The 8,954-nt window shown below is 36.9% G+C and overlaps 1 pseudogene; it reads left to right on the forward strand.

Annotated features, from left to right (window-relative positions):
• Window positions 1-216: 216 nt before the first annotated feature.
• On the forward strand, window positions 217-817 carry LOC116557159 (annotated as a pseudogene).
• The last annotated feature ends 8,137 nt before the right edge of the window (window positions 818-8,954 follow it).

Below are 8,954 nucleotides of genomic sequence, written 5' to 3' on the forward strand. Positions count from 1 at the left end.
AATTTTATATATTTCTTATCTAACCTTCCCAAAGCTACTCATTTCCTTTGTACAGCTAAAAAGCTTTGCTACACCACCTGTCTAGAAGGTAGGGAGTAAATTCTCATTGCTTTCTGAACCTGAGGTATATCCCATAAGATAAGATATCTTTTCATTGTAAATTAAAAATCTTGGAGTACTTAGCCCAGGGCCCAGTGGCTAGGCTGACTTTCTTCTTCCCAATCGGAGGCCTCTGCTGCAAACATCCTCCTCCAGATCTTACGTCAGGCCAAGAAGCATCCAAGCTTGATCCTCCTCTTTGAATTTATTGGAGCTGGAGGTGGTGGAGCAGCCCTGTATCTCTTGTGTCTGGCATTGCTCAATCCAGATGTTCGTTGGGACTAAAAGTATAACCCAGAGCCCTGGAACAAACTGGGTCCCAATGATGAATACAAGTTCTACTCAGTGAATGTAGATTACAGCAAACTGAAGAAAGAATGTCCAGATTACTAAATGAAAGGTAAAGCTACTTTAAAATGAAGATCTTCCAGAAACCATCTGCACAGTTTTCCACTGAACCAGGAAATATTTCTTCTCTAAATGCATGAAATCATGTTGATGTAATATATTGGTAATTATACTGATTAATAAGTAACTGAAACTTGAAAAACAAAAATCTTATAGATTTATGTGGGAAATAACATCTACTGAACACCCATAAGATTTTTTTTTAACTAAACGCTTTCTTCTTCTGACTCTTGACTCTCAAATTATTGAAATTATAATAATTGTTATAGGTATCAGAGATTTGATAATTAAATGCTTTTAATATTCATTTATCTGTTTATTCATTCAACAAATATATGCTGAGTGGGTGCCATGTGCTAGGCTCTGATCTAAGTCCTGGGGACATAAATGAGCAATACAGTTGAGGTATGCCATGAAGCAAATATTCTAATGAGAGAAAATGGATAATAAACAAGTAAATACATATAAACATTATAATTTTATATATATTTTAGGTGCTGTAAAAGTTTAATTGTGTACTCTTAAATTTTACATGTGCAGCCCTAACCCCCAGTAACTTAGAATGTGACTGCATCTGGAGATATAACATTTAAAGAGATGATTAAGTTAAAATGAGGCAATTACGGTGGTTCTAATCCAATCTGACTGGTGTCTTTATAAGAAAGGGAGATTAGAACACCCAGAGTGACACAGGTGAGATATGTTCACTCAGGAATGTCCATGTGAAGAGGCAGCAAAAGGGTGACCCATCTGCAAGTCCAGGGGGAAGGTCTTGGAGGGAACCAAATTCAGCAACTTGATCTTGGACTTTGTGCATCCAGAGCTGTGAGAAAATAAATGTCTGTTGCTTAAGGTACACAGTCTGTTGTATTTCGTTATGGCAGCCTTCTGCTGTTTGAAGATGTACGTTCCTCCAAAATTCATGCTGAAACTTACTCTTTAATGCAATAGTATTAAGAGGTGGGGCATCTAGAAGGTGAATGTGGAGCCTTCATGAATGGAATGAGTGTCCTTACTCTAAGAGGGCTTGGAGAGTCCCTTTTGACCTTCCACTCTTCTGCCATATGAGGTAAAGACAACAAGGCATCATCTAGAAGCAAAGACCAAGCAAGCCTTCACCAGCCCCGAATCTTGTATTGACTTGATGCCTTTGGACTTTCTAGCCTCTAGAACTGTGAGAAATAAATTTCTATTATTTATAGATTATCCAGTCTAAGGTATTTTGTTATAGCAGCAGGAGCAGACTGAGACACAGTTCTCGTAAACTAACCCATAGGTGCTCAGCTGAAAATAAAATTGTAACTGGGAGACCACTTAGTCAGTGGTCTGGAGTGCCAGTAGTCAATGAAGGCACATTTTGAGCTAAAACTTGAATGATGCAAAAGAGTCAGTCATATAAATATCCGGGATGAGTGTTCCTGGAATGGGAAACATCTAATGTAAGGCCCATTTCTGTCATATAAGAAATAAGCATAAACAAAACCAAACCTGGCACATGATTATTTTCACCATCAAAATATCATTTACTCAACAACAATCTATTCATGGTGCTATGGAAAGCATTGTGGATCATAAACATAAAGTGATATAGCAGGCTATTGATAATTCCATGATAACTATCTCATTATGAATTATGCTGTGAATGAGATTGTCGTTGACTCTCCAGGGTCAAATGACTTTACATTTCAGTTACAAATCTCTTTCCTTGTTCAATGTTTACCTTAAAGTTACAAATTTAAGTAATGTGGCCGTTAACCAAATACTTATTTGCTCTTGAACTGCTAGTACACAATCATTACACATACATTTTAACTATAGAAAGAAGAATAACAGCATGACTCCCATTGAGGCTGTATTTATTTATTTTTTAAAGAATGAAAGAACCGTTTATTGAACACTCCCAAAATAAGGCTTGGATATAATTATTACAATGCCCATTTTACAGATGAGAAGTTTGAGGCTCATGGAGGTAGAGTATCTTTCTCAAGGTCACTCTGAATGAGAGTATCTAGCAACCAAGTCTGCCTCAAGTCAAGGCCTAGGTTTCCTCCTGAGGAAAACTAAGGTGTGCTAAGTTCTCTAATGTGCACCCGAATCCCTGGGAATCTTGCCAAGTAAATTCTGATTCAATAAGTCTAGGGTGTGGCCTGTGATTCTGCATTTTTCCTTTTTTTTTTTTTTTTTTTTGAGACAGGGTCTGGCTGTATTGCCCGTGCTAGAGCGCAGTTGTGCAAACCTGGTCCATTGCAACCTCCACCTCCCTGGCTGAAGCCATCTTCCCATCTCAGCCTCCCAAGTAGCTGGGATTACAGGCTCGTGCCAACAAGTCCAGTTATTTTTTTTATTATTTTATTTTTTTTAGTAATGATGGGGGTTGGAGGGTGGGGTTCACCATATTGCCCAGGCTGATCTTGAACTTGTGAGCTCAAGCAATCCACCCTCCTCGGCCTCAGCCTCCCAAAGTGCTGGTAATATAGGCATAAGCTACCACACCCACCTGTTTCTGCATGTCTAACAAGCTCCCAAGTGATTCAAGCTATCTTCTTAAAGTAGCATTTTACCAAATAATTATTCATAACTAAGAGCATAAGATATTAAATGATTTTGTGTTCTGAAAACAAGTGAAATGATTATTGTTCCTGTATTTTTTTGCCAGGTATTATTAACTTAAATTTTATATCATGCTTTTTTAAAGGCTATTTGTTATGGAAAATCATCTTTCTCAGTTTTTGTTATCATTTTTTTGTTGTTGTTGCCACTATTGCATCCATTGAAATCCTGAAATTCCTTACAGAGATATAAAATGGTAAGACAATGCTTGGAATTGGCAAGCCTAGCATCACCGTATGATGACAGACTTGAGCAAAAGAAAGCAAGCTATAATTTACTTGCTATAAATGTAAACAAACATGTAAAAGCAATAAAATCAGCCATAGTTAAACGGACTTATTAACATAAAAGAAAGTTGCAAGAGCCAAATTCAGAGTACCTGAATACGCACAATTATTAATAAAATTTTTGGATTGGAAAAGAAAAGGGTCCTATTTTAGATGACTTGGGCACAGCTCTTCAACAGTTAAGAACAATTTTGTAAATATAACATATAGGCTGGAAATACATATACACATTTTATGTATTTTAAATATTTTCATTATTTTACATATTTTTATATATTTTTCCTTATATTTCAAAGGGAATATTTCTAAAGTGTACCTCAAATTTTTTAAAAAATTAAAGTAACAACTCTAAGCAGCAACCGGCCCAGTTTAAATCCCATTTGGTGGCCCCAGTATAGTTTTTATATCACACAAGACGCCACCACAATTTGCATCCCATCAACTATTCCCTTAACTCTAAAGAGCTATCATGCCACTCGTAGAGTAGGTCTCTGGGGTTGAAGCCTGTTGTATCCCTCCTACGCTAGATCTATTTGGTAGTAAAATCAGGGTTACTAGCCTGGTGCCCCTTACCTGGGAAAAAAACTCAGTATTAACCCTGTCTTCACTCTTCTCAGAAAACTGATAATAAATTTTGTCCTTTTACTCTCTGCTCTTTTCGATTCCTGGCATTCCAGAAGTTGTTAGACTTGCCTTTCCAGCTCTTCCCTGGCGAGACTAGAGCTGAAATACTGTTCTAATATTCTAAATCTCTTCCAATCTATCTGCATTGTGCAGTTTCTTTTACATGGCACCTGTTTTGTTAATATTTTTCAAATTGTCAAAAGCTATGTATCAGTACATTCTTACAGAATTTCCTTTTTCTTCTTCGGCTTTTTTTTTTTTTTTTTTTTTGAGATGGAGTCTCGGTCTGTTACCCAGGCTGGAGTGCAGTGGAGTGATCTCGGCTCACTGTAACCTCCGCCTCCCGGGTTCAAGTAATTCTCCTGCCTTAGCCTCCCAAGTAGCTGGGATTATGGGCATTACCACACCCAGCTAATTTTTGTATTTTTAGTAGAGACAGGGTTTCACCATGTTGACCAGGCTGGTCTTCAACTCCTGACCTCAAGTGATGCCTGCCTCGGCCTCCCAAAGGGCTGGGATTACATGTGTGAGTCATGGCACCCAGCCTTCTGCATTATTTTCAAGTCTTCTTTTGTTCTCTTTCTTCTTTACCTCTTTAGCTGCCAACTGTTTCACCTATAAATGGGCTCTTTGATTCTTAATAACCTGTTACTATTATGGGTTTTTAAAAAATTCTGTTGTAGGGTGTTGGTGTTTCCACACCCATAAGTCATATCAGAGTAGCTTTGCTGACCTAATCAATATTATGCTGTAAATCGTAACCCTTGCAAAATACCAACAGTTTCAGTGAACTGGAGAAGTTTTACAATATTGAAACTGAATTATTTAATAATATTGTGCTGCTGGTAACTTTAGCATAAATTATTATTTCCTAACTCTGCTCAGTATCTACTCACAAGCATTAAATTGACTTTGAAAAATGCTAAAAAGTGTTGAAACAAAGAGCAGAATGATGATTTAGTTACAATATCTCTATGAGATCACAGTCATCTAGGTGGACTGATTTAAAGGAAAATTCCTATTTCATAGCTACTTGCTTATGACATCTAGGAAATATGGCTTTTTTACTGATGGGAATCAAGAACATCCATTGCATTTATCAGCCACTTAAAGTTCTGTCAGCTAATGTCACTGTACTTGGTTTTACTAACTATACCATAGTTGTAGTGGATATTTTTTTCTTAGACAGGGTCTTGTTCTGTCACCCAGGCTGCAGTACAGTGGTGTGATCATGGGTCATTGCAGCCTCTACCTTCTGGGCTCAAGTGATCCTCACACCTCAGCCTCCTAGGGAGCTGGCATCTCAAATAATGCACCGTCACAGCCTGCCAAGATTTATTTTACCTTTTTTGTAGAGACAGGGTCTCCCTATATTTCCCAGGCTGGTCTCAAACTCCTGGGCTCAATCAATCCTCCAGCCTCGGACTCTCAAAATGTTGGAAGCCCAGAATATTGATATCTACTATGAAGGAGAATGTCTTCAACCACATTGGCAACAACCCCTCTGAGCACTCTAGAAGGGGATTAAAAATTCATTTGTTAATGTATTCTTAAAAGTAGAACAGAATCTCCAGTAACTGAGATGGTCGAAACTTAAAATATATGTATATATTCCCAATATTTATCTTTTTCTGGATATAAAATAGATAATCTATGATTAGATTTTACTTCTCCAACATGGTTACATCATGAAACTCAACGGGGAAGGAATTACAACCCTTGTACAACAATCTTCATTTTCAACCAAGAAATACAAGAATTCTATGTTAGTATTATCAGGATGAATATAGCTGAAGATATCATGTTAAACTCTGCTATCAATTTACACCAAACAGCTTAACACTATATATGTAGTTACAGGCACTAATTATCCCATAAAAAGCAATGCCACATTATTAATAGAGAGGTTTTCTTATGGATTTTACATTTAACAAAAATATATCCTTTTATTTGGCATTTGTCCCCTTACGGATTTATCAGAAATCTAGCTTAATAGTAATGCAGAGGCTTAAGATTTGACTGTTAAATTAGATTGACAAATGATTCTCTTAATCTGTCTCTGCCACTTCAAAATTTCCATTCAACTCATATAAACTATAAATTCTTTTTTATATTAATATCTACTATTTGGGGACCTGTACATGGAGTTTTGTTGGTTTTCGAAAAATCTGTAACTTGCTGAGATTCTCAAACATAAAAGACGTGATCTGCCACTCATCATATAATACTTCCTGATTTCTTAGGATTGGATTGTTACCATTTCTGACAACTTTCAATAAAATTGGCACATTTATATACCTATGAATTAGAATGATTCTCAATTGCCATGAAGAATCAGAGGAGTAAATCCAGTAACTTTGTCTTTGAAGAAGTAAGATCAATGGCAGCACAGTGGAGGAGGTTGTGTAGATCTTCAATGAGTAGTTTTGAAAGTATTCTAAAAGGTTAGAATATCTGCTTTGAAGGTGTGAGGTCATTGTTTGAGCTTTTGGAAGAGGGCCCACTGGAAAAGTTCCAAAAATACTCTAAATTTGTCAACAGAAATCAAGTTGATATCTTTAAAAGCATAAAGAAAAATTGTTAACCTTTACTTGTTATTTCATTTAGACAAATATATGCTGAATACCTATTGCATTTATTGCCTAATTTATGTTAAGATTTCTAGGAAAATCAAGAGGTAAAAAAGACATAGTCCCGGGTTTCAAAATAACTTCAAAATAGTAACAAAGACAGGCATATTGATACATATAATTCAAGGCAGAAGAGAAGCATAAAAAATATGCATTTTGGCTAGGCATGGTGGCTTATGCCTGTAATCCCAGCATTTTGGGAGGCAGAGGCAGGCGAATCATCTGAAGTCAGGAGTTTGAGACCAACATAGCCAACATGACAAAACACCGTCTCTACTAAAAGTACAAAAATATTCACCAGACATGGTGGTATGTGCCTGTAATCCCAGCCACTCAGGAGACTGAGGCAAGAGAATCATTTGAACCCAGGAAACGGAGGTTGCAGTGAGCCGAGATCACGACACTGCACTCCAGCCTGGGTGACAGAGTGAGACTCTGTCTAAAAAAGAAAAAAAAAAAAAAAGGTGCATTGAAATTAAAAAAAAGCAATTAAGTCTGACTAGAGCAATTAAGAAATACTGTGTAAAGAAAATACGACTTAAGTTTATCTTTAAAGGATGTATAAAAAATTAAATTGGAAAGAAAAAAAAGCAGAGAATTCCAAGATAGAAGCATAGTACAAGCAACATGGTGACAAGAATGTGCTTAGTGAGCTTGAGGCATGAGATATGAAGATGCAAGAAGCAGAGATCTGGATGATTAAGGTTAGAAACACATAATGTTGACTGACTAAGGCTTTAGGAAATACTCCAAAAAGACTTATGAAATTCAGTAAACAATCAATAGGTTAGATTAATCGCTTTGCCAGTCAGGTTATTTGTGATGGTTAATATTGAGTATCAATGTGATTGGATTGAAGGATGCAAAGTATTGTTGCTCGGTGTGTCTGTGAGGGTGTCACCAAAGAAGATTAACATTTGAGTCAGTGAACTGGGAGATGCAGATCCACCCCCAATCTGAGTGGGCACCATCTAATCAGCTGCCAATGCAGCTAGGATAAAAGCAGGCAGAGGAACATGGAAAGGCTAGACTGGCTGAGTCTTTTGTAAAGGTCTTTCTCCTGTGCTGGATGCTTTCTGTCCTTGAACTTCAGACTCCAAGTTCTTCAGCTTTTGGACTCTTAGACCTTTGACCACAGACAGAAGGCTTCCATACTTTTGAGGTTTCTGGTACTCGGATTGGCTTCCTTGCTCCTCAGTTTGCAGGTGGCATTATTGTAGGACTTCACCTAGTAATCATATGACTCAATACTCCTTAATAAACTCCCCCTTATGTATACAATCTATTCTATTAGTTCTGTCCCTCTAGAGAACCCTAATACACTACTATAACAAAGTACCATAGACTGGGTGGTTTATAAACAACAGAAATTTATTTCTCATAGGTTAAAAGTCCACGAAGTTTAGAAGTCCAAGATCAGGATGAGGTTCTGGTGAGAGCTCACAGTTTGGAGACTGCCAACTTCTCTTTGTAATCTCTCCTGGCAAAAAGAAAGATCAAGCTAGCTCTTTGGCCTCTTCTTATAATGGCATTAATTTCACTCACGGAAGCTCCAGTATTCTGACCTAATTACCTCCCACTGGTCTCATATACAAATGCCATCACATTGGGAATAGAATTTCTACATCTGAATTTCGGAGGACACAAATTCTCAGTTCATTGCAGTTAAGGACTATTAATAAACTATGCAAGAGGTCCTCAGCTAAGGAAGTATCATAGAAAATGTAAAAGAAGAAAGAGGTTTGAGTCATATTTTTAACATTGAATTTACTTGACTCTGTAGAACTTAAAACTGCAAGATTTCTAATCTTGATGACAGAGTGATTCTCGTATCGTTGCCAAGATAAGAACTACATTGAAGAGAAACAACATGCTTTTGGATGAAGGGATATGATGAATTTATATGTAGATATACTGAGCACCAGTATTTTGGAATAGCTATGTGAAAGTGTTAAATGAATACTGTATTTACACATGCATTAATTTGTTTACATATTCAAAATACACTTTAAAGCCTCATAACATGTTCTGCAATAAAGTGAAATCAGATCTAATACATTTGACTATTGTGGCCTGAACTCTGGGACTCCACACCACAAGCTACCTAGGCTTATCATGATCATTTCCTTATCCTTGCACTAAGTCCTCTTTTTATGAGACTGGACTTTTTGTATGTTATTTATAGAGTTATAATATGTTTGATATTTATCAAGCACCTATTATGTGTTGGATACTCGTATGGTCACTAGAGATGGAGAAATGAACAAGATAACACAATCCTTATCTTTATGGAAGT

The sequence above is a fragment of the Sapajus apella genome, unplaced genomic scaffold (genome assembly GCF_009761245.1).
Source record: "Sapajus apella isolate SASKATOON/1434 unplaced genomic scaffold, GSC_monkey_1.0 scaffold18, whole genome shotgun sequence".
NCBI classification, from domain to species: Eukaryota; Metazoa; Chordata; class Mammalia; order Primates; family Cebidae; genus Sapajus; species Sapajus apella.